The sequence below is a fragment of the Manis pentadactyla genome, chromosome 1 (assembly GCF_030020395.1).
Source record: "Manis pentadactyla isolate mManPen7 chromosome 1, mManPen7.hap1, whole genome shotgun sequence".
Lineage (NCBI taxonomy): Eukaryota > Metazoa > Chordata > Mammalia > Pholidota > Manidae > Manis > Manis pentadactyla.
This window is the reverse complement of record NC_080019.1, coordinates 235,040,933-235,064,513: the sequence shown is the minus strand read 5'-3', so window position 1 is coordinate 235,064,513 and position 23,581 is coordinate 235,040,933. Positions and strand designations below refer to the sequence as shown.

Here is a 23,581-nt window from a genome sequence, read left to right as displayed (position 1 = left end):
GCGGGAGTGACCGTCCCAGGGCCTGGGCAGGTCTCACGGCCTCCGGAGGGGCTTTGCACAGACGGTCCCCAGGCAGGCTCCCGGGGACCCCCTGATTTTCCTTTACCCTGTGATGGTCGTCAGCAGGGGCCCGGCAGCTGGCTGGCTTCCCGTCAGATGAGGATGCCCAAGTGCCAGGAGGTCAGACCCTGTCCAGAGGGGACAGATTTGCCCAGAGGCCCCTGCAGTAGAGCTGAGCATGGCGAACAAGTCACGGCCTGTACCCTGGTCCTCCTTTTTGCCAGCCACGCAGCTCAGCGCAAGCCCACCTCAGGACCACACTGCGCTGGGCTGCCAGCCAGGCCTTCCAGGGCCTTCCTCAAAGATGATGGTCAAATGAAAGGTGCTGCCGGCTTCTCATGGGCCTCCCCCCTTTCCTACACTGCCCTGCGTGGCCAGGCCCGGCCCCCAGGCCTCGTAGGCTGGAAGCCTGCCCTTTCTGCAGAGACTTGATGCTGAAGATGTCGCTAATAATGTTGCTGATCAATCATGAGGGGCCCTCGGGCTGGCTGCTCTGAGACCCGAGACTTGGCGTGTCAGGTATGGGGAAGAGAGAGACGGAGGTAAGCCAGCAAGTAGCTGCAGCCTCCCACGGTGCCAAGAGCCCATCTGGAGGGCAGGAGAGCGGCAGGGTCACCCCAGGTCTTGCCCACACCTGTGCATACATTGTGCGCCCTGGGGGTTCACACGGACCCCAAGGCCCCACGTGCGCGCCCAGGGCCCAGGGCCCACAGCCCAGGCCTGGGCAGGCTCTGCGGGGCGTCAGGCAGTGAGCCGCCCCGGCCCCAAGCCCGCCCGCTGGAGAGGCTCTGGGCAGCGCGGGTGCTGGGCCTGCCCCACAGCCGCCCCTGCAGGGCTGGGCCCCCTCCTCCTCCCGAGCACCCCGCCTGCTGTCATGGGCCGGCAAGGTCAGCGGAGGTACAGAGCCCCCTGGTGCCTCTCAGAGCGGGAGTGGGACAAGCAGGCGCGCCTGGGCCCCGGCCTGTCAGCTGCCCCAGCAACATCCCTGTCCTTCCCCTACTGTTCCGTTCATTTTTCTCCAGCTTCCAATTTATAGGCTCTTCTCAAATTTTATGTATCCCTGTAAGTGCCCCTAAATCTTCTGTAGACTAAGGTGGAAGAATAACAAACGCACACAGGACGGAGACTCGGAGCCTCCCACCCGCTGAGACGTACCGAGGACTGCGTGGTCTCGCAGGGACGCGCAGGCCCCGAGGACACGCACCCAGAGGGGACCCACCTCCCATTTTCTGCATGGGGAGGCTCCCACGTCTGGACCCGAGAAGTTCTGGGTGCCCACCATACAAGGGCTGCTCATGAGCAGCCCGACCCCTCTTCTGCACCTCAGTCCCCCTCCCGGCACCGCGACAGTGCTGGCACCCTGGCTCCAGGGTCTCTCTGCAAGAAAGCGAGGACCCCAGCGGCCACCAGGGCCCACATTTCTCTTCCCTGCACCCACGCACAGTGTTTGCCATGAGAGTGAACCTGCACACAGCACCCACTGCCCCCTGCCCCCGGGCCGCCGTGAACGCTGCCAGGGCCTTTTATCTGAACAGCCATGACCTTCAACCAAGTGTGCTGCGCCCAGTGCGGGTGGACACTGTGCCTGACTCCCACCCTAAGGGGCCAGCTCTTCACCACCCCACTCTGGGGCTGCTTGTTGGGGTGAAGCCTGCTACACAAGCAGCCTCTAGGACCGGGGACCCGAGCGAGCCCCCACACTGGCCCTTGTGGTATCAACCCTCACAAGCCTGCTGTCAGCACCATTTCACAGACAAGACCATTGAGGCAGAGAGTAACCGGTGCAGCTGGAATTCTGGGGCCAGACCCCCACCCCCACCTCCCAGCAGCTGGTCTCTGTTCCATGGGATTCTGCGACCCTCGTCGGTCCCCACCGTGCCCAGGCCCCCACCTCTGGGACGCCATGACTGCTCCTCAGCTGAGCCCAGGGCCCCTTGCCTGGGGCTTTGAAGGTCAGTGGGGATCAGTGAGCCAGGGCTCTGCAGACCTCCTCCTGTTTTGAATGTCCCTGGAGACCTCATCTCTCCAAGGCACCAGGAAGTGCCACCCCTGCAGGGCAATAAGGCCCAAATTCACCTGTCCAGAATTGGCCACTCAGACGACACATGGTGCCAACTGAACCGTCCCTCAGCTCAGCAGCCCCACCGGCACCCAAAAACCACCAGGCCCATGGCCCACCTGTCATTTGCCCAACCTGCCTGCCGGGGGCCCTGGGGGACAGCAGACGGAGCTGGGCCCAGTGGGGGCCATGGCCCAGGGAGGAGCTGCTGCCTGCAGGGAACGGTGCTGCAGGGCTGGGGGCCCAGGACCTCAGGGAGCAGACGGCAGGCAGGCCCAGAGGGTGGGTGAGCCGCGGGGGCGGGGAGGCCTGGCCCTGGCCACTGGCATCTCCTCCTGCACTAGGGAGCTCAGCGGAGACTTTCCAGAACTGGGGTTGCGAATGGATGGGCCGAAAGCGCGTGCCCACCTGGGGGGCCAGCAAGCACGGGAGGAAGTGAGCAGCTAGCCGTGAGGGGCTGTGGGGAAAGCAGGGGTTGCGGGCAGGACGGAGGCAGTCCCCCACCCGCCCAGGACTTGGGGGTGGCCTGGTGGTGTGAACTCTCTGAGAACCCGTCAGGTTCTGGCCGGCGGGGGGCAGGAGCCCGTGTCCCCGCACCACGACCTTGTCCCTCTAAAGGCACCCATCAGGTCTCAGCGACGACAGCGCTCTGGCTTCGCGTCCTCTGCTCCGCGACCTCCAGCAGGAGGGAGGGATGCCGAGCTTCCAGCTCTGCCAAGGGCTCCCTGAGCAGGAAGGCAGTGAGAGTGACGCCGCTGGAGGATGAGAGCGGAACAAATTGCCCCAATTACGTAAAGTAGCCCTGCTTCCTCCGCAGGGAGAGGCCTGGGAAGCTGCAGCCCACCCCCACCGCCGCACCTGCACCGCTGGGCCTGCTGGTCGATCCTCACAGGGGCCCAGGCAGAGTCCCCCCCCCCAACCCCAGCAGGGCCTCTGGGCCCAGAGTGGGGGCGGGGGGTGCACAGAAGGACCTGGGCATGGACTCCAGTCTGCCCCTCTCCTGGGGTCTGCAGGTAGGGCCGGGGGAAGAGGCCTGGGTCAGCCTGGCCAGTCCTAGTTCCTGAGGGTCTCTGAGCGTACCCTAGCCCTTCTGACTGTCTTGCCTGCACACTGTGGTGGGCAGCCTCCCTCCCTGCTTGCCCCAAACTCCACAGCCCAGGTCACTTCCTTGTCCTGGTCACCAGGGAGCCCTGGGAGCTCTGCGCCCCTCCGGAATCCACCTGCGGTCCCTGCCCCGGAACACCCCACGGGAACACCGCTCAGGCTGCTCTTCCCGGTGCCCACAGGGTCCAAGCAGGAAGCCGCCTCCTCAGGCCCCAGACCCAGGCTAAGATGCCAGGGCAGCCACATCCTCAGCCGGGCCCCCGACTGCCCTGCCAGGGCTCAGTCTAGCTCCCCCGACCAGGGACAGCTGCACTTGCCCCAGGCCAAGGCTCCAGGGTGGCACCCTGCCTCTCGGCCCCTCCCCAGCACACGCAGTCCAGGTACAGACCCCTTTGCCAGCTGGGCCCACATGTGCTCTGCCCTGGAGGGCTGGCCGGCCACGCTGGCCAGGAATCCCCTCCTGTGAAGTACCAACAAGCCATGAAGCCTGTCTGTCAGAACAGACATGACCTTCAACACAAGTGTGCTGCGCCCAGGGCAGGTGGACACTGCGCCTGGCTCCCACCCTAAGGGGCCAGCTTCTCACCACCCCACTCTGGGGCTGCTTGTTGGGGTGAAGCCTGCCACACAAACAGCCTCTGAGTTTACAGTGCTAGCAGGCTAGGTTGCTAAACTACACATTTATCTCCTGCCATAAATCCAGGCGAGGCAGGAGCTGAGCATGTCTGTACCTGTATGTTGGGAGGCATCATGTGTACTGTATGGCGGCTGTGTGTACACAGATGATCAGCAGCACGCACACGGGGAGGGTGGTGCTGGTCCTGTGTGTGTGCAATGAGTGCCCACCTGTGTCCCAGGCATGTGCGTGTTGCCCAGGCTCACGTGCGCATGTCGGGGGAAGGCTCACTGTGAATGCGGAGGGCTGCACCCTTTCAAGTGTACTCCTAAGTCCCCCGTCCCTCTGCTCAAATATGGCACACAGTAGGCCTCCAGGACACAGACTCCATCCTGTGCATGTGGGGCGGTGACAGTGGAGCCCTCCGGCAGGGTGCTTCTTACCATCCACCCCACCTGTACACCATGGAGTCTTGAAACAATGCAAACACAACTGATCTTGCTGGTAGTGGGTGAAGAAAAATGACTGTTCTCTGAACACTAAATAAAGCGCAGTTTCCCATCCGCAGGGCTTTCCTCAGCCCACGGCGCAGAGGGATCTGTGGCTAACTCGGGTGCACGGCTGCCAGAGAAGTGCAGGGTGCTGGCCCTCAGCGGCCTCACCTGGGGCCCAGCCTTGGGGCGAGATGATGCGTGCTGACCCTCAGCCCTGTGGCCCAGAGGACGCTCTCCCAGGAAGGCAGTAAGAGGCAGTGGGAACTGGGTCCATATGCTCCTTGTGCCCAGCTAATGGGCTGACAAATCGGCAGGTCTCCCCTCCTTGAGGTAATGAATGAGCAGCTGCCCAGGAGAGCTGAGGAAAGGCTGCCTCCCCAGCAGTAATCTGCAGGCTCAGCCCTGACTAGACATCTTTGGGGTGCCCAGCCCAGCCCCAAGACTCTGAGGGCGGGGGCAGAGGCCATGCCCCAGGGGCTGAGCAGGACGGGCCGCTTCACACGACTACAGGACTGGGGGAACCTGGGCTCGTGAGGGCCATGCAGGGGACATGCCGCAGAGGTAAGGATATGCTGAGGAGGGGTCCAGGAGGCCTCCAGAGGAGGTGCGTCCCCATCACAGAAGGGGGTCGCCGTGAGCAGGCCCCGGGCTCCACCAGCCTCTCTGGTGGGGGTTGGGCCTCATGGCCTGAAGCATCCTTTCTGAGCTGAGCGCCCCGCATCCTCGATGAGCCCCCACCTCCAGGACTATGTTCCTCCAGGGACGTCCAAGGAGGGGCAGGGTTTGAGTTTCTTTCTCGAGAGGACAGCAGACCACCTTGGAGAGCTGCCTGCCAGGCAGGGCAGCCCCGGCCCAGGCCCTCTGCGGCCTGTCTGAACAGCCTCAAGCCCCCAAGCCCTCCTGTGCTACCGCCCCCCAGCCACCCCAACCCCAAGTCAACAGAACCCGCCCGCTCTCTCCCGGGGGCCCTCAGTCCTCGTCAGAACTGCTCGGACGTGAAATTGCAGTGAGACAATGTGTGTTTAAGGAAATGAATCTCGCATCTTAAGAGGCTCAGGGAGCCCGCCCTGCACCCCCATCACCCGCCCGCCCACCAGCGCCAGGGAAGGCGCACTTGGCATCAGGAAGAGAAAGGCGGAGGTGACATCAGTGCCAAATTAGCAGCCGCCACAGCCAAATATTGTACTTGCCTCCAATCTTCTTTTATTTTTCTGAAGAAAAGGCTTTTACAAAGTGAAAGAGGCTGTTGGAACACCAAGGCTGATGATCATTTAAAAGGCAAGCCCACCACGCGCATGCCCACCTCAGCCTTCCCCTCCCACCAGCCGGCCATCGCCTCCCCGCCCACGGCCGCACCCCAAGGCGCCTGCCCTGTGGTCAGGCCGACCACGCTGCCACGCAGGCTGACATCACGGGTGTTCTTGGCAACGTGACCCAGGGTCTCTGACCTCGTGCCAGTCCTGGGCAAAGGACCGGCCTCTGAGCTGCCTTCACACTGGAGGGAGCCCTCGAAAGTGAGGGGTCATCCATGGTGTGCCCAGAACCACCCAACCCAGAGGCCACCAGAGTGACCAGCCCATGGCGTCTGCAAGGGCCCCCTGTCCTCCTGCTGGCCTCAGCACCCCGCTGGGGACAGCCTGTGCACCCTGCACCACCACTGTCATCCCTGTCCCCTAGGCCCAGATGCTGGAGGGCCTATCTGGTCACTTTGTGACCAGTCATCCTGGAGTCTACCCCTGAACCTCGCCTGCCTCCTGGGTCCCTGAATTTATTATCCACTGAGCGGCTGAGCAACACACATAGCTTGCGCCTCCAGAGGGGCCCTGCTCTCACCTGACCCCGACGTGGCTCTGGGTTCCTCTTACTCATCACCAGGACCCCAACTCAATGGGTCTTGCTGACAGTGCGGCCTTAGCCCAAGTCTCCCCATTTCTTCATCCTGGGCTGCCCGGGGCCTTGGATTCCTTGCCGAGGAGAGGATGGGGAGCCTGCTGGCTCCAGGGCTTGGAGGCCCCCAGGTGGTGATGGCAGCACGGCCATGCCCAGCAGGGAGGGGTACAGCCTCCCTGATCACAGCCACCCTCGGGCCCCACCCCAAACAGTCCCGGGAGTTGGGGCTTGGCAACACCCCATTTTACAGGTCGGACACCAGGCTCAGAGACCTGCTTGAGGTCTCAGCTGGTAAGAGGCGCAGCCAGACCCTGGATCTGAGCGGTGGCGCCACCCAGACCCCCCTCCTGGATGAGGCCCGCATTCCCCCAGCAGCCAGGAGGCCACCTGCTTTCAGCTGAGTCCTGCCCAGCCTGCAGCCCCAGCAGAGGGGAATGACTACCACCCCAGGTGACACCCGTGTAACAGAGGAGTACAAAGGCCCGGCATCTGTGGACTTGGCCGTGGCATTGCAGCCAGAGCTCCTGCTGCTCAGCCCCACGTCCCCCACTGCCGTGGGTGTGTCCCTGAGATTCCCTGGGGAGACATGTGCATGCACACCTCCATCTCAGCCTGACCACGGTGGGAGCAGGAGTGGCCCTGAGGTGCTGTCCTGCGGGCACACGGTTGGTGCGGTCCTGGCCATCCTGGCACATGATAAGGCACAATCAATGGCATCTTCACCCATCATCAACTGCAACAGCTACCTGTGGATGGGTGCGATATTCCAGGTGTTGGAGGTTTCAGGGAAGTGAATTTATAAGCACGATGGAATGGGGTGGCTGTTGCTGAGGGCTATCAACACCGCGGACAGAAACAATGAGAGGCTGAGCATGATTAATTACGATTTAAGGTGATTTAAGGTGAAATGTGAAAGTCAGAGACCCCCTTGGCAGGATGCAAAAAGACCGCCATCTCCTGCAGCCAGAGGCAGAAGGAGCCGAGGGTCAGGCCCAGGGCGCGATCAGCAGCGCGGCAAGGACCGAGAGGGAGTTCGGCCTCCGCCCCGCAGGCCGGCTGCCCGGCATCGGGACCCTGACCGGGAGGGCGTGGGCCTGGGTCGTGCAAGGGTGGCACCTGCTCACTGCACTCTGGAATGCTGAAACCCCAGGCCCCCCAAACTCCTGAGCCCACAGAGTGATTGCTCCTCCTCACTAAAGGCTACCAACCCCCTTTGTTTAAAGAGGATGAAGAGGCCTCCGTGTTACAAACAACATGCCTGGCTCCCCCGAGGATGTGGACCTGTCTTTCCCAGCTGCCAGACCAAAAACTAGGATCAAAACACAAAATAACCACCCCCAGAAGTGCCGGGCCTGCTAAGGGAAAAGGACTGTACCTTGAAGGTCTTACGGGTCTAACCAACAGTCAGTACTGGATCCTGAGGTTGCTACACGGATGATGGATCAGATTGGCTGGATATGGGGGAGGTCATGAATACTGCCCCATCACCCAGGACCTAGCACCCCAGTGAGGACCCCAGGACACAGAGAAGCCTGCGAAAAGCAAAGCTCCACGTAAGAGAAAGAGAAATGCCTGAACTGCCAGAGCTAATGGTGGAGAGGGATCAAGGCGCAGAGCGCCCAGGGTGGTTCCTCCGGAAGGGCAGAACCCTCCACGCCGAGGCCCCATGGGAGGGCCCCGAGGTCACTGTCTGCCAGCATGAGGGGGCCTGTGCAGGCGAGCAGGGCACAAGGAGCAGGGACACTCCGCAGGGGCTGTCCCCCGTACGCCAGCCTGGGACCCTGCTCCGGCGCACACTCCAGGAGACCCGGCCCAAGCCCAGGGCTAATCCGGCTACGGGTGCTAAATGCCTGGCCTGCCAGTCATGGAGCCCGGCCCCGAGCCCGAACACGGCACAGTTTCTGAGGACATCAGCCACCGCAGCTGGGGGCAGAGTGAGTACTTTTTTTGTTGTTGTTGTTTGTTTTTCTTTTTTTTTCTTTTGGTATCATTAATCTACAATTACATGAGCAACATTATGGTTACTAGACTCCCCCCATCACCAAGTCCCCCCCGCATACCCCATTACAGTCACTGTCCATCAGCGTAGTAAGATGCTATAGAGTCACTACTTGCCTTCTCTGTGTTGCACAGCCCTACCCGTGCCCCCGCCACACACATTATGTGTGCTAATCGTAATGCCCCTTTTTCCCCCTTCTCCCTCCCTTCCCACCCACCCTCCCCAGTCCCTTTCCCTTTGGCAACTGTTAGTCCATTCCTGGGTTCTGTGAGTCTGCTGCTGTTTTGTTACTTCAGTTTTTTTGTTTGTCCTTATACTCCACATATGAGTGAAATCATTTGATACTTGTCTTTTTCCGCCTGGCTTATTTAGAGTGAGTACTTTTGACCTTTCCGACCTCCGCATGGGCAGCGAGGCGCCCTGCCTGGGTCCGCACATGAGCCGCCCTATCAGGGCAGCTCCCCCGTCCTGCACATGGCATTGGCCATTCAAGGGCCTACCAAGTGTTTGGTCCACGCATGCAGGTCTTGTGGGTTCGAGGAATCCACTTTACAGCAGGTGAGGTGCTTCGGCTCCATATGAACATAGGACCCCCAGGTCGGATCACTTACCTCCCCACCCTGAAGCCACCCATCTGACAGGGTGTTGGAATGACTTTTTTCCCTTAAAGATAGAATCCATGGACCACAAAAGTTGCCTTTTTAAGGTATTCAACGGCTGCTCGCCTATTCATGAAGTTATGCGACCACCACTCTGATTTTAGAACACTTCCATCCCTCCACCAAAAGAAACCCCTACACCCATTCCTGCCTCCCTCAAGCCTCTGACCGTCACTAATCTACTTTCTGTGGCTAGAAATTTGTGTTCTGAACACTTCATATAAATTGAACTGTGTAACAGGCAACCTTTTGAGTCTGGCTTCTTCACTTGACATAACGCCCTCAAGGCTCACCCAAGGATCATGTCATGCTATCAGAACGTCACTCCTTTTTATCACTGAGTAATATTCCACATGGCAGGAGGACCACACCATTCACTCACCACCTGATGGACATGTGGGTTGTCTCCACTCGTAGAAACGATTACAAATCACGTTGCTATGAGCATTTGTGTACAGGGTTCTGTGTGGACATGTTTTCAAGTCTCTTGGATGGAATGTCCTTCAGAAGCTGAGCAAGGCCCCCAGGTTGGCGATGATGCCCAGCAAGAGCAGGGCGCCCTCCCCCAGGACACAGGATGGACTTACATTTAGGAGCAGTGCAAGTGCTGAGCCCCTAAGCAGCCAGAATACACAGGTCAAGGAGCAAGAGGCGGCCGACAAGGGGTCTCACCCCATCACTCCCAGCGCCCCGCTGCGATTTTAGGCTCTGGGGATCTACGAGTCCTGGTTCCCAGAGAGGCAATATTTTCACTAGTGAGAGGCCCCCCCTGGCCTTTAGGCTTCAGCTGCTGGGTGGTCGTTTCAGGATCCTCTGGCCAAGAGAGCCGCACTCACAAAAAGGTAATTGATTCTCATTGTCAGGAGGTGCTGGACAGGGAAAATATGTGGGACAGCCAGTGGCCCCCTGGGGCATCTCTTGGTGCTCCTGCCTAGTTACAGTGAAGGGAGAACAAGGGCAGGCTGAGGGGGTCAGGGTGCAGGGAGGGCAGGCTGGGTGGTGGAGGTCGTGGAGGGGTGTGTAACGTGCAGACTCCATGCTGAAGGCCGCCCCCAGCCTCCTCTTGCACCTGCACAGGGACCAACCAGAATTCTACAGCAACAGAGTTCCCACGTGGGGAAACCACTACAGGAGCCGGGGGTCCACGTGACCCAGGACGGGGGCTGCGGGGGCCCCCTCAGGACCGGCACTCATTCTCACTTGGGAGCCACTAACACCCAACTGCTGAGTCTCTTTGGGATTGTCCCCTGACTGAGGGGGCGTGCCCCCTGCCCAGCAGCAACTGGGTGGTGCAGGGCACAAAGGCCTCCACAGGAGACTCTAAAGAGCCATCCCTGCCCCAGAGCTCCCCTGGGGCCACTGAGACCTCAGTTCAGCCCCACTGTGGCCTACTGGCCGGCCCAGGCCAGCCCCAGGCGCATGGCCTAAGACAGAGGCTCCAGGCTATCTACCCCAGCAATGCAGACCGCGGGCCAGCCTACAGAGGCGCCAGGGAGCCCTGCCATGGTGGCTGCTGGACCTCCAGACCCCAGGCCCACCTTCACATCCCGCCCCTACCCCCTCGCCCACCTCCAGGCCCCACACCGGCCCCAGCCCCTTCAGGGAGGCCCGATGATTAGGCCCTTTTGTGGGTGAAGAAACCAAAGTTCTAGAGAACTGGCATGTCCAGGGTCCTATCAGGGTTTGAACCCCAGTCTGCATGAACCTCCTGGGCGCTTGGAGGGGCAGCTCACCTTGGCCTGGAGAGGTGGGAAGCACCCCATGGAGGAGGTCTTGAGGGGCTCAGGCAGGCGGGAGTGCAAAGGAAGGTGCTGTGGGAAGAGGGCCCAGTGAGGGAATGGGCTGGGCGCAGCCCTCGTAGGGCGAGGCACCTGGGAGCAGGGCTGCGGTCTGTGCACTCCGGTCCTGCCCCTGTGCCACCTTGACCCTCCCTGGCTGGCTCCCATCTCCCCGATGAGTGCCTGCTCTGAATGGCCAATGAGGCCATCTGATTGGCTCATCATGGGCAAATAATAGCTTCTGCTGAATTCAGCTGCAGCCAATCAGAGGCAATCAAGCGCACAAGAGGCCTGATGCGCCACAGGGTGGGCGCACCCCCAGGCACCAGAGCCAGGCCTGCAGGCAGGTTCGGCAGCCTGCCTGCTTCCCACCTGTGTGGGAGCACTGGGGTGGGGGTCGGGGAGCCAGGAGGGCCCAGGAAGAGAAGGGAGGGAACCCTGGGCTCCGTGGCGTTTACTTGGCACCCGCCACGTAGCTCTGTAGAAGCTGGGCACTGAAGACACACCCCCCCCGGCGGGCGCCCCCGCCCAGGCCCTGCGGACACGGTCTCTCAGCCGCCCCAGGGCCGCCCTCCCCGGGTCTCGGCGAGTTCCTGCCTCTCGCCCGCTCGCCAGTCAGACCCTGGGAAAGCAATTTTTCAATCTCCCACTGCAAACACTAATACCGCCGAAGCTAATTTTACAGATTTCCACTTCGAGGCCTCGCCTTTGTCCCAGAATCCCTCAGCCTGGGAGATTAGTAGTTTAGAGACTGGAAAAAATAAGGCATTTTAAAATTCAGCAAAAAACTCTCAGACTCGGAGAGCTTAAAAAATTTTTTTTGGATTAGAAAAGAGCCCGTCAGTGCGGGAGGAGCAGGCCGGCCCCTGCTTCACCGGGTGGCCCGAGGAGGGCACTGCTCCAGCCCCCAGGGGTCCATATCCTCTGCAAGGGCAGGTGGGCCCCACAGCCACGGGAGGGGCAGAGCAGGAGGAGGGACAGACCGTCCTGCGTCCTGGGAGCCCACGGGCCCTCTGCTCGAGCCTCCGGCAAGCGCGTGCCTCTTGAAGTCACCAGGGATTCCGGACCCCAAACTCAAGCCTGCTGAGCTGTATGTAGAGAAAGGCAGCAGCCCCTGGGACAGCAAGGGCCACAGGCACGCTGTCCCTTTGCTCGGGAGGCTGATTCTCTCTGGGCCTCGGTTTCCCCATTGCTTCAAACGGCCCAAGTCCCTGGCCACGTGGCCCCCCCAGAGCTGTCAGCCCAACCTGCTCACGCGCTGCGCACACACACCCTGGCACACAGAAGCACGGGATGCATTTGGTGGTGCTCATCCCGGAGCACCTCCTGACCGCCTGTCTCACAGATAAACAGCGTGATCACTCCAGCTCCGGGGGCCACAAGCTCAGAGACGCTCTGATGAAAAATAAATGTATTTACAGGGAGATGTCAAAGCCACCAGGACGAGTCAAAGTAATATGCCTGCGACCAGCACGCGGACTTTTATTTCTTCCCCCTCCATGCTCCAGAGCTGCTCCTGCGGCGTGGAGAGATAAATATTTTAAATGGCGACACTTTGGCGATGCACGGTTATGCAAGACAAGGAATAATTAGAAAATAAATTACTTTTTTAAAGCAGAGAGTTACAAACATCGGTGCATCAGATTATGACTCTCTGCAGTCTAGGGCTGCACAGCTAGGACCTCGGGGAGCAACTGTACTCCAGCCTGTCTCCAGAGGCCCCCTCCCAGCGGTGACGTCCCCTCCCACTCGCTCAGGGAGGCTCCCAGAATCAAGCCGAAGACCACACTTGGCAGCTCCAGAAAATCTCGGCAATGGAAAGGCTTCCTCCAGCGTCTCACCAGCAGTGGCGCAGACTAAAAATAGTTTAATCTCCTTGAAAGCAAAAGGAGCAATCAGCAAAACAGACACTCGGGCCGCACGCTGCCCCTGCCGATCTCAGCACGCTCTGCCCCACCCGTCAGGCCTGTCCTCAGTGCCAAGCGTCACCAACTTCTGCCCGACCCCTGGGCAGCATCCTGCAACTCCCCCACCCCTGTGTACTCGTGTACACACACAACCTAGCCCATCATCCAGGAGGCCTCCTGTCTGCAGCCCGACTGGGTTACATGCCTGGTGTGTCCTTTAGACCTTGTGACCCCCTAGGTGGGAGCAGGACAGGTGGTGTTATCCCTGCTTTGCAGATGAGGAAACTGAGGCACAAGCGGTGGAGTCATTCTCCCGAGGCTGGGAATGATGGTGAAGGACTCAGCTCAGGTCCTGTCACTGGCTGGGCTGGGCACCGGTGCGGGTGGCCTTTAAGTATTACCTACCCCGGGTCTGTGCTTGGCTCTCAAGAAACTGAAGCTGCCCCGGGCGGGAAGGAGCCCCAGCTGTGAGGGCAGTGGGTGGGGAGGCTCACGTGCTCAGGGGACAGGCCACCCCGGCACGGCTGAGTGGGTCTGTCACTCACATGTATCTTGGCCACTGTGTCCAGAGTGACGCTGTGACTTCGCCATTTTTATCCACTGGACTTGGGGCTGGACACGTGTGTTCTGGCCCCAGCTCTGCCACCTGCTTGCTGTGTGGCTCAGAGCCTGTCTCTGCTTTCTCTGAGCTTCGAGTTCTGCAGAGATTGGCTCAGATGGCCTGAGGGGCTGACCACCTGCCAGGGACCCTGCTGCCCTCCCGGCTGGCCCGCACCCTCCCTACCTCTCCCCATGCAGTCTGACCTCTTGGCCTTTGTCCCCCTGCCCTTTCTCTGCGCCGACCTGCCCCAAGCCAGCAGCCTGGGCTGTATCCCGTCCCCACTGGTGGCTTTACAGGAGGAAACTCAAGGGCAGGGAGGGGAAGGTCACGTGCTCAAGGCCGCCCTGCAGAGATGAGAGGAGGCACAGCCAGGCCAGGCGGTACGCTCCAGCGTGCTCTTCATGGACCCCCAGGAGCAGTGCCGTCCCCTTGGGCTCAGAAGGGCCTTCTGTGAGAGTGCAGCCAAGGACTGAAACAACAAGCCGGGCTCTGGAGGGTGGTCCAGCCTGCCCGCCCTCCCGAGATGCCACTGGGGACGGCGGAACCGAGGCCTCCTTCGTACACTGAGTCTCCACTCCCCCAGTTTCCAGAGTTTGTCCGCAGCAGGCTGACGTGGGGACTGAGGGTGGCACCCCAGGCAGGTGGCCAGGGCCAGGGCATCCTGGCCCAGGAGCTCAGACCTGGGGTGGAGCTGAAGGCGGGACCCCGACTCACACAGGGCAGGCAGTGTTTGGGAGCTGCCCCGAAGAGAAGGGATGAGCCCCAGCCCCAGCCAGGCTTAGGGTAATGTCCTGCCCTGGTCACGGGAGCCTGAGCAACCCCACCTGCTGCTACCCACCATCTGAATAACCCTACCTGAGCACAAAGAGAGCACTGCTGGGGGTATTCCCCAGGGAATAGCTGGAACCTTATCAGCAGGGCTCTTCCCCCCTGCTGCCCATGCCAGCCAGGCAGCCAGGGCTGCTTCCTACCCACATGAGGCTGGTGGGGGCACCTGACTGCAGGGGGAGAACGAGGCAGCGCGGCTCCCTGTGAGGCCGGCTGAGCCCCCAGCCTCTCTGCGCACTCCTGAAGCCCCCTCCTCTGTTCCCTGCTGTATCCCCAAGCCAAGCCCTGGGCCTGACACACCCCTGGGCACAGGGCAGCAGTTCCCAAACTGTGTTCTCTGGAGGCCTAGGAATAGGCAGGGTCCCCAGGACTCAGGAGGGGCTCTGGGGTGGTGACAGGGAATCTCAGCCAGAGAACCTCCTCCCATCCACTCACTGGCCAGAGCCCTGCATGGATTTCACCAAACAGTGGAGGTCTAGCTCCACATGAGAGGGAAGGTCCCGCGGGATGGAGCATTCACTTTCTACAACCCCTGAGAATACAGGGAAGGCCACTCAAAACAGCAGAGAAGGTGCGGCGGGGGCGCCAGAACAGCATTTGAGAAGCTACAGGCAGGTGGGCTGTGGGTGGCTGACGCAGCAGACCGGAAGGCTCGCCCCGGCTGGCAGAAGGTTAGAGGCAAATGGGAGGCCGAGAGGCCCGCCTCTGGGGAACAACCGTAGCCCAGGAGGGTATTCTGTCCAGACACCCACGTGTGGAGGGACCAAGCAGATGACATCTCAACCAAGTGAGTGCAGTCAACATCCCAGAAACAAGTCTGCCGACACCATGCACCCCCAACACGACGCCCAGGGAAGGACCCGCCACTGCCGAGGTGTTCTTCCTAAGAACGCACGCCCTCAGCCCACTCAGGAAAGCATCAGGCAGACACAAATAGAGGGACATTGAACAAAACAACTGACTGATACTTTTGAAAAAGTGTCAAGGTCATGAAAGACAAGGAGAGGTGGAACCCACAGATTGGAGAAGACTGCAAAGGCGTGAGGGCTCAGCGCAACGTGGGATCCCAGGTGGGATCCTGGGGAAGAAAGAGGGCATTAGTGCAAAAAACAGTGAAATCCACATAATTTTCCCTTTGGTCATAGGGATATAGTGATGTCGGCGTCAGAGCTGTACTATGGCTGTGCAAGACGGCAACTTCAGAGGAAGCTGGATGAAGGGTTAGGGGATTTCTGCTCCCAGGCCATCCTGCAGAAGTCAGAGGTCAATTTTACAGGGAAACGTCAAATGCTTTTAACATAAAAAGGTTTCTTTCTTTTTTTTTTAAAGAAGCTATACTATCATCCTCAGAGAGCTCACAGCCAGCCATGGTAGCAGAGAGGCAAGATGCTGTTGTTAAAGAGGACCACCAGGAGAACCTGGGGATGGAACACACAGTGACAGTGTAAAACCTGATGCAAGGGTAAGAAGACTGAGAAATTTCCTGGATTGAAAGACAGAGATGGAAAACTAGAGAGAAAAGGCAAAACAAGAAAAGGTTCTGGATGAGAAAGAGAACAGAGAAAAGAGAGGGGATGAAATAGCCAAAGAAATCATTCAAGAAAACTTCCCAGAACAGAAGGATACAAGTATCTGGTTTGAAGGTGTCCACTGAGTGGTAAGGAATGAAAACAAACCACAATCAGATACATCAGGAGGGGGTTTCTATACACCAGGCACAGGCAGAAAACTTACAAGTTTCCAGAGATAGACATCAGGTCATGTATGATGGGCCAGGAATGCAAAGGACTATGGACCTCTGCATAGCAGCTCAGGAAGCCAGAAGGAGTGGAGTGCTACTGGAGAAATTCCAAGACAAACTTTCAGCCCTGGGCTTTCACACCCACCTGAATTTTTCTCTGTGGGGGAGAGGGCAGGCTTCCTGAGACGGAAAGTCTGCCTCCTATGTACCTTTCCTCAGGAAGCCAATACAAAATGTGCTGTCCCCAAACTGGGGAGTAAAACAGAAACCAAGGAAGAGGAGCCCATGGTATCCAAGAAAGAGGTGCTCCAGCCCAGAAGAGGGGTGAGGTCCGAGCTGCAGGCTGGGAGGGCAGGTTGTGTTCACAGGAGCAAAGGGGAGGCTCCAGGCAGGACGTCTCCGGCTGGCAAATCTAACAGAACCCAGCTGCATCTGCATGTATGGAGGTCAGACAGAAGGGTGCGGAGTTCTGGGGCAGAATTAGTATAAGGTTCACAGAAATCTAAGCAAATAAACATCAGACAGTTGTTACCTGCAGAAAAAAATATACAAAGATCGTACCCAAAAGTGTGCCCTACGAGTTACAGTTCTGAAGGGCACCTGCATGGTCAGGACACTGCCAACACCAAGTCCTGACCTGACCACGGGGTGGGGGGCTAAGTCCCCTCTCTGCCCGTGGACGTCCGTGGATAAAGCCTAAAGCCGAACAACCACGAAGAAATGACGTAAGCATGTCATTCAGTGACGTGGAGCTCTGCGGTGACAAAGTGACGGCCTCTGGGGACCTGGAAATGGAGAGGTGGGGCTGCCGTACTAACACAATACGCCTGGCAGACCCACGACTCTGCACTGCTTTGAAAACCCCAACTGTAAGAATCCACCTTGAAATGTAGGAGGAAGGAAAAACCAGGAGGAGAAGGGGGCAGGGGCAGAGAGAGACTAAGTGGCGTTGAAGTCAGGGGCAGGGGACCCGCCTGACTCCAGCCTCCGGGCCGCCACCTCTGTCCACTCTCACTGCAAATGAAGACAGTTTGCGGTTTCGGTTCCCTGATCAGCTGAGTACACACACCAGGCTCCGTGGCTGGCACTGGTGATCCCTGGTCTGGGTGATTCCCCGTCCCCACACCTACACTTCCCAATGGTTGGGGGTAATCAGAAAGCCGGTTGAGAGGCAGCAGCCCACCAGGGTCTCAAGAGAAAATGCCACCCACCCAGGGGCACCAGGGGACAGTGCCAGGGGGAGAAGGAAGCTCCAGGTCTTCCACGGGGTCTGTGCAGCCACAGATGCCCTCACTACCTCGGCACCAGCCTCTGATTAAACCTGTGCCGGGCTGAGGCAGCGCATCTCACCCAGACCCATGGGCAGCCTTGCCCCGGTGGGAAGTGTGCTATAAACGTCTGCCAACTCTCACACCCTCCTTGGCAGCCGAAGTCCTCATGTAATTTTCCAGGAAACGCGCAAACCTGCAGCTCCTCACTCAGTGTCCTCCTTGCACTGGATAGACGTCCTGCCAGGGGCCCCTCAGTCCCAGGGAGGGAAGGGGGCAGGCGTGAGGTCGGCCCCAAGCCGCACACCAACAACATGCTCAGGTGAGAGTCCAGCTCAGTTTGGAAAAAGCCCAGAGGTCTCAGCTGTTGGACACAGACCCCTGGACGGGCTGGGTTCCCCCACCCACCTGGTGTCTCCAACGGGAACGCGGAAAGCCAGGCGAGGCCCCTGGAGAGCCCCCTCCACCACCCAGGCCTTGCCCAGGCCCTTCACGCCCCTGTGACCCAGCGAGGCCCCAGACCTCAGGGGCCAAGAACTTGCTGGTGCCCTGGGTGTGGTGCTGCTCTAAAATGCACCCTCCCACCCCCCAAGTTCACAGGGCTCACTGCAGAGGGGCAACAGAGTCCCCAGGCTGGGTGGGGGTTCCCTCAGCCCCACGGGTGGGCACGACTGTTGCCAGCTCTGCCAAGGGTCTCTGAGGAGGCTCTGTGGGGGAATATGCTGCTGGGGAAGCTGGGCAGCAGAGGGGCACGTGCCCTCCCCGGGAGCTGGTCTGCGGTAGGAGGCCAGGGCCCAGCCTGGCACCATACGCTGCCGGGCGTGGCCACCACCCTCACCAAGTGGAGCTGGGACGGGGTGAACCCCAGGGGTCCTGTGGAACTGGGAGGCTGCCCGACCCTCCCTGAGGTGGAGAAGTGGGTTTCCAGGGTCAGTCTCCCGTCTTTCCCCCAGAAGCTTCCGGACCTCCGTTCCCCCTGAGCAGCTCCTCCACCACTTAGCAACGGAGACAATTTACATAATGCATCGAGTGTGACAGCAATAATGGCTGGGGAAGCGGGGTGCCCGTTAGAGGCTCCTCAGGAGGGAAACTACCTGCTCCCACACCACCACCTCCCCGCTTATGGACCGGCGGTAGGCGACTGACTGCCTAGCTGCTGCCGAGGGGGCGAGAAGGTCTGTGCCAGCCTGGCAGGGGGGCAGCCCTGGGATGGAGGCCGGCACGGGAGGAGATGTCCAGGGCGCTGAGCGGGGAGCCTTCCCGGAGGAGGAGGTGCCCCAGCGAGGGGAGGCTGCAGCCAGGAGGCCAGGGAGCTAGGCTGCAGCTGCCCGGGAGGCGGTCACGTTCAATCACAAAGGCAGCAGTGGAGGGGGGAGAATACATAAAAATTACTGGCACGGTAATTGCTTTTTATATAAATGCGCTTTTTAAAAGTTTTCCCCAGTGTGAGAGTCCCTCTTTAAAAAGAATAAATTCACTGCACACCAATTTATTCCACGCCTGCGGATGGAGCATAATGAAGGCTCCTCCGTCAGCCCCTGATCAGGAGGCGAGTGGCTGCTGCCCGACCCGGCTCCCGGCCCGGCACAGAGAGCCCCGGGCTCTGGTGGGGCCTCTGGGGGCTGGGGCCTGCCTGCCAAGCCAGCACAGGGTGGGACTTGGGGCTGCGGCCCTGGCACCCCTGGAGCTGCTCGGATGCAGGACACAGAACCGGGCCAGCTACACTCAGGCTGACGGGGAGCCTCCAGGGGCTGTGGCAGCTGGGCATGCGCGGGACAGGAGGGCGCGTGCTCAGCAGGCTTGGAGACTGGGCCCCAGGCTGCCTGGTGACAGGCCCAGGGCTACTAGTGGGAAGCCACCCCCCAACTAGAGTTCTGCTCTAGGCCCCCAGGCCCCCACTGCCCCCACTCAAGGCAACACTTCGCTGGACTCCAGCCCAGGGCAGGGAGGGCCGCTCTCCTGACCCCAGGAGGCCCAGAACCTGGAAGCGGGGCTTCTCCCAGGGACCCTTACCACCCACACTCCCTCACCCACCCAGGCCAAGTCTCTGTGGTCGCCTGCCACGGCCTTTGTTCTTCATATTGGGAGTGAACCCATCCTCTGCGAGGGGCACCCACCCAGGGTGCAGACACACGGGTGTGAGGGACACAGGTCCACGACTGCCTGGCCCCTGGCCCCCGTGCAGGGCTGCTGAGCACAGTGTCAGGCACAGTGAGTTGGGGGGATGTGTGCCTGCATGGGGATATGGTTACGTGTGTGTGTGTGCGCGTGTGCGTGCACACTCCTCACCCACAGCTGAGATTTCACGGTTTCCCTAATTAGTCAGGTAAGTAGTTCCCACCTGCCCAGGTGACAATGGGCTCCTGACACCTCCCTCCTCAAGGCCCCGCCCTGCCCACACACCCACACCGCATGCAGAACTGCAGTCAGCCACACACACACGTGTGCCCAGGTGTGCCTGCCACACCCCCAAGGAGTGTACACAGGGACACATGCTCACAGTGTGCCTGCCATACCCCCAAGGAGTGTACACAGGGACACATGCTCACACACACACACACACACGTCTGTCATACCACACACAGCATTTTGTGCAGGTTAGACGGCTCCTCCTTCAGACACGTGTGCTCATCTGTTGCCCCCTTGCAGCACACACAGGTTGTGATGTTCTCTGCAACAAGTACACACACATGCGAGTCCCCACATGCAACGTCACATTTCTCTCTTCTTTCTTCCACACGTGATCAGCCTACTTCCACAAGTCTCACACAGGCCTCCACAGGTCAGAGATCCTGTCTCCGGTGAGTCGTGGGACCACGGATCCCAGGGGCTGGCTGCCCTCTGGGCCTTGCCCTTCTGTCATCACCTGCCTGTCCACATGATGTGGAGGACGGAGTGGTGGGCCCACACCAGGGGCCCCTGGCAGCTCCTGCCTTCTGCGTGTGCCGGAAGGATGCAAAGGGCAGCATCAGACACCACTGGCCTCAGCACTGACCTGGAAGAGCTCCCTGGGGGAGGGAGCCATGGGCTGGGCTTAAAACTGGGGAGAGGCCTGGAGGGGACAGAGGGGCACGTGGACTAGGGGCAAGAAGCTGAGGAGCCTGGTGGGGGCGGAGGGCACACGCTTGCTCCCCACTCCCCTGCCCAGCCCACACACCTTGGCCAGGACTAGGAGTCTCTCTGGGAACAGCCCAGCCTCCCTGGCCTCAGCCCCGCATCTGGGTGCCAGCACGCTGTGCAGCTGGCTTCTCCTGGGTCCTTTCCCACAGCCCCCATGTCCTCCACTTCCTCACAAAGAGCAATCAAGGACTCTCTAGGTGGGGCCAAGCCTGGCAGACCCCGTGCAAGCCCACCTTCCCTGGGGCACCTGGCCCCTTGATGCATTCGGCCTCGGTTTCCCTGCGTGGGGCTGGATTGGCTCCCATGGTCCTGGGGGGCAGAGTCAGGCCCTAGCTCTCTCTTCTCAGTCCTCAGATGCCAACCCCTTTGCTTATCCATCCACTGATAAGCTCCTGGCTGAGAACCCACCCCAAGCTGGCCCTGTGGGTGCCCACGTGAGTGTCTGCACCCTGCAGGCATGTGGTACTGGTGCACCTACGTATGTGTGCGACCTTCCCCACCCAGGCTGCACATCCTCCCAGCTTGCACCCTCAAGCCCTGGGGTCTGGCACTTGGACTTGTGATGAGGAGACAGCCTGGGACCCACCTCCTGCCTCGTGCCCCCCTACCCCAGGAGCTGGCCAGCCCCCTGCAGAGCCTCCAGGTCCCAGGGCTGAGAGAGAGGTATGGGAGAGACGGGAGGTTTGCGGCCCTGTAACCCTCTCCAAAGGCTCCACCTCCACTCGCAGGGAGAGGGGAGCCACCCTCGGAAAAGGAGGTGGAGGGAGACCAGGCCGGGAAATGTTTCTCATGCTGCCCTGGGGGCCGGCGGTGGTTTGTCAGAACCAATTACTTCTCTGCCTCTGCCAAATGCTTGGGGCTCCACAAATCTCAGCCCAGCGTCCCCGTGGCTGCCACCGATCCAGCAATGGATGGGCGGAGGGGAGAGGAGGAGTGTGGACCCGGTCAGCCGTCCCCGGGGGTCCCAACGTGGACCCATGTGGCCACAGCCCCTCCCCCATCTCCACCCTTCGCCACCCAGACAGCCCCGACCACGGACAGGCAGCCCGGCACTCCCCAGAGGCGGAGGCAGAGGCCAGGGAGGAGGCGGCCAGCCTCTCCTCGATCCGCGAGCCCTGGGTCCCCGTCGGCACTGACTGTAGCCGACCTGCTGCTCGGCCAGCCTCCCTGGGGACCCCGTGGGGACTGCTCTGCCTTGGGAAGGTCTGACAAACATCCCAGATTCCCAAGACGAGGGAGTGGAGGGCGCGCATTTCAGGGAAGGGACGCACAGCCAAAGCCGTGTGTTCTCGGCCAGAACTTGCAGGGAGCAGGCATCTGCCTGCCCGCGAGACTCTGATCACGCCTGAGACTGACCCTCTCTTAACCCGACGGCCCAGCCAGAAGCCAAAGAACCCCCCAGAGACCCCTGGCGCTGCTCCCTCCAGAACCCCGGTCCTCAGTGGCCTCAGCCCCTCCATTCTCGGGCCCCCTAACCTCCCCACCGCAAGTGTCCACACCTGGGGCTGGCCCAGAGCTGAGCGGCTTCCTACACCCCAGCTCTGCTGCCGGCCAAGCCCCGTGCCCCATCTGAGCCCACGGGGCCAGCGGACAAGCCGCCGACCTGCTGACTGACTTGAGCAACAGACTCAGGGTCTAGGGGCCCCTCTGTACCCTCTGCCCACCTGCTCCCCAGGGCGGCCTGTGCAGCCGGCTCCCTGGATTCCTCGCCTGTGGGCCCGTTTCTTCAAGCCCTGTGGCCATTGTACCTCTCCCCGAAATGTCATGGTCAGCAGGTGCCCCAGATTGAATGTGTGTGTCCCCCCAAAATTCATGTGTTGAAACCTAAGCCCCAGTGTGATGGTATTTGGAGGTGAGCCCCTTGGGAGGTGACTGGCCACGAAGGCAGAGCCCTTGCGAATGGGAACAGCACCCTCGTGAAGCACAGCCTGGAGAGACTGTCTGCCTGCCCCCCACCCCCACGTGGGGCACAGCAAGAGGACATCTGTCGGCACCAGGAAGAGGGCCCTCATCAGACACCAGATCCGCCGGCACCCTGATCCTGGACTTCCGGCCTCTGGAGCCAGCAGGAGGAAACGCGTGCTGTTTACAGGCCGCCCCTCCCGTCCGCCGCGTTCTCTTCGAGCAGCCCTGAGGGACGAGGGTGGCAGGGAAGAGGGACCTGATTTCCCAGCTCCCGCTGAGCCCCACAAAGAGCACGGGCCTCTGACCCCCTCACCCCGTGACCAGCTCCCGGACAGGCTGGGAGCCGACACTGGCAGGGGGCACAGCCCTGCAGCCTTTCCTTGCCCACGTTCCCTGAGATCCTCTGGCTCCCACAAGGACTGGGGTGCTCGGATCCCCATTTCAGATGGGGGACCAAGGCTCGGACACATGCCCAGGCCCCAGCACGGAAAGCCCAGCCCTGCCACCACCGCCCACTTCGTTTCCCACCACCACCCGGCATTCTGTGCTGCGGCCCCCAGGGCAGAGGCCCCAGCTTCAGATGCCAGGCCTGCCACACCTGTAGGGCTTCTGGCAGCTCCCGCTTTGAAAAGGCACAGCCCGTCTCCTGGCCAAAGAACTGCAGGCCTGGCTCTTGGAGTGCGGGCAACTCTAGGAGCTTGTCAGCCTCTCTCTGCTCCCTGTCCTCTGGGAACTGGCCTCGGACGTGGCTGCGCCATCACCTCTGGCACAGGCCGGAAGCTGGTGCCCTCTCCCATGCCTGTACCAGCAGCCAGGTCGGTTGGCCCCTCCACACCCAGCGCCCCCCAGCAGGGCTCCGTGCCTCAGCCTCGCCCCACAAGACTCCAGGGCAAAGGGCTCTGGATCGGCCGTGGATGTGCCCACAAAGTCGTGCCCCTCCGCGGACCTTCCGGCCACTGTGCCCTCCAGCTGTTTTACCTTAATGCCCTCACGTTAGGAGCTGGAGGACAGGCCTGGGGGCAGGTGGAGAAGGGCACGGGGATGGCCAGCTGCAGCCGCGGGGTTGTCCATGGAGCGCGGGACCCCACGAGCCAGGGCCCCCTGCCGGGTGTCTCAGGGCACCCTCCCCCTGCACCAGCCTCCCCACACCCCCTGAGGTGGGGAGCATCGTGCGAGAGTGTGGGGCGCCCACGCCAGTCAGCAGGCCCTGCCGGAGCTCCTACCACAGATGAAACGGCTTTTGAAAAGCTTCTCAAAAATGGAATTTTCTCCCGCAGGCAACGACGGAGTATGTGTGTGGAGGGGGCGGGAGGGCCACCACCCCTCCAACCCTGCCTCCCACACAGCGCTCAGCAGAGAGACCTTGGGGGGGCGGCTGCTGGGCAAGGCCACCCCGACCAGGGCCAGGAAGGAAAGAGGCGGGGGGCCGGCTGGGTTGGGGGGCCGACTTGGGCCAGGCTCCCCCGCATCTGCCCCTGTGTATCCAATTACGCTCAACCTCAGCACGTTCAGTCGCCCTCCCAGGAGCCCCCCTCAGCCCCACGCATCCCCG

The 23,581-nt window shown here is 60.9% G+C and overlaps 2 protein-coding genes across 10 annotated transcripts in view; both read right to left on the bottom strand.

The window, feature by feature from the left end:
• Positions 1 to 23,581, bottom strand: part of CACNA2D2 (calcium voltage-gated channel auxiliary subunit alpha2delta 2) — a 117,324-nt gene that overhangs the window by 66,289 nt on the left and 27,454 nt on the right. The gene's annotated exons all lie outside the window — the stretch shown is intronic.
• Positions 5,970 to 23,581, bottom strand: part of C1H3orf18 (chromosome 1 C3orf18 homolog) — a 90,901-nt gene continuing 73,289 nt past the window's right edge. Inside the window, exon 7 of the transcript XR_008992173.1 lies at positions 5,970 to 5,990. The gene's annotated coding sequence lies outside the window, so the exon portion shown is untranslated. The remainder of the gene's footprint in view (positions 5,991 to 23,581) is intronic.